The 1,949-nt window shown below is 52.1% G+C and overlaps 1 long non-coding RNA gene across 1 annotated transcript; it reads left to right on the top strand.

The window, feature by feature from the left end:
- The first annotated feature begins 1,130 nt into the window (after positions 1–1,130).
- On the top strand, positions 1,131–1,444 carry LOC129047142 (uncharacterized). The gene is made up of 3 exons (XR_008509136.1): positions 1,131–1,196; positions 1,271–1,312; positions 1,403–1,444. It is a non-coding gene; the product is annotated as an uncharacterized LOC129047142 (long non-coding RNA).
- The last annotated feature ends 505 nt before the right edge of the window (positions 1,445–1,949 follow it).

Raw genomic sequence — 1,949 nt, 5'->3', positions numbered from 1 at the left:
TTTTGTATTTTTTTAGGAGGAGCGCAGCTTCCAGAGACTCCATGTTGTGTCAGCTACAATGCTTTTTTCAGCAGATTCATCATGTCACAAGAGGGATCTGCCCAGTGTCCAAGATGATGTTTGAGATTGAGGCTTCAGGTGAGTTGAGGATTGTGACTAGGAGAGGGAGGGTGAGCAGGTATCCGGTTAGGAGTTATTGTTGGGGGGGTGATTTTGAAGGCAGCAGGGTGAGGAAGGGTGTTTATTTGAGGCCCCCCCACCCCAAGGCTTTTCAGAAGCATGGTGGAGGCATTCACACGTCTTGCAGCACACAAGGTCATTCACTGCACTCACAGGAATGCCATTTAACTTTGCCTTTCTCTAACCCAGGTGCCACTGAAAATAATGGCCACAGCCTTGGAATCAGGATGAAGCTGGAGCCTGAAGGAGCCAGGCACACTCAGGAGAGGGCAAGTAGCTGACTCACTGGGATTTGGCCCACATAACTCTGTACTCATACTTTGGTTTTGTTTTTCTTTATTGTAGCTGACCGAGAGGCTAACAGGCGATCACGGGGCCCTCCGAGGCAGGCTCATTTCAGGTGCAACGTGGATCCTCATCACCGATCATCCAAAAGATAAGTCAGGGCCACGGCCTGGAGACGGGACAATGGGAGAGCAGCGGGTTGGGAGTTCCTGGGACAGATTTAAAAATAAGCAGAGGGAAAAGCAATCTCCTCCAAGGGGCCTCTTAGGACAGCTAAAGGGAGAGGTTCTACTTTTGATGGCAGCTTTCAGGCGGGCAGCGCAGAACAGTTCCGGTCCCCGTCGTGTTGTCCGGCGTACCGTGTTACCTAGCGTGTCTTTGGGGTCCCTTTTGCCTTTTCCCCTCGAGACCCTCACCACAAGCGTGTTGTGTTTATCGTCCCCCTGTTTGTCACGTTCCGTGTCACGGGTGTCCACACATATTTGTGCCGGAGCCGCTCTGCCCTGCCCTGCCGCATAGCCTGCTGCCAGAGGACAAGTCCCAGGGACTTGCAGTTTGTGGGGCGTTGCCAGACTCTAGATGATATTCCTAGATAGACAGAAGATGTTTGGAGCTGTGAAGTCATTCTGCAGCCCTTTGACTTTTGTCCTCACTTTCTTTCAGATGCAGAAGGATAAAATCCAGGGCAAAATCCATCCACCCATCCCGAGTGAGGAGGTTCCCCCGAGCAGGTCAGTCACCGTTTGTCTCTGCAGGGGGAGTGTAAAGTGTGACTCTGTTACAGCTCTGTTCTTTTTCTTTTTAGGAGGTAAAGCTGGATATCAGCAGTCAAGATGAGGTGGGCAAGGTGAGTATTGAGTAGCTCACCTTGTTGTTAATGCTCCAGTCTCACTTTCCAGTGCAACTCTAAGTATCCATTCCTGTTTCTGTGCTTTAGGCAATCAACTCGGAGTATGCCGAGCCCCCGTCACCCACCGGCCTACGCACCAGGTGTGCCGCTCTCCCGAGCCCTGCGGAAGAATCACGGGACTCGTCGATGAAGCCTCTGCCTTTTCTATTTAAAAGTGTCACCAGGGTAGCCTTGGGCACTGGATGAGGAGTCGCGGTGAGTTGGGGAAGTAGGGAGGCGGAGCTAGGGTTTGCTCAGGTTTGAGCAATGCCACATTACCTCGTCTCCTTTTACCCCAGGCTTACCCCGTGACAACGGCATCAGCCTCGGAGCGCGGCCAAAGGGTGCGGCCCCAGGAGCCGGGCATTCTTAGGAGAACGGTGAGTGGCAGAATTGTTGGGTCTTGGCCAGTGTGCTGCATTGATCATGCATTAATATTTGCATTTCTTTCATGTAGCTGACTAAGAAACAACAGGAAGTTGTTGAACAACAGTGCCAGCAGGAACTTCCCAGATGTCGAGGCAGCCTTCTGTTGCACCTGACACAGACCTGCATCCCCAGATGTCTGAGAGATAAGTAGAGGGGTACAACCCAC

The sequence above is a fragment of the Molothrus ater genome, unplaced genomic scaffold (assembly GCF_012460135.2).
Source record: "Molothrus ater isolate BHLD 08-10-18 breed brown headed cowbird unplaced genomic scaffold, BPBGC_Mater_1.1 matUn_MA677, whole genome shotgun sequence".
Lineage (NCBI taxonomy): Eukaryota > Metazoa > Chordata > Aves > Passeriformes > Icteridae > Molothrus > Molothrus ater.
This window is presented reverse-complemented; position numbering and strand designations above follow the sequence as displayed.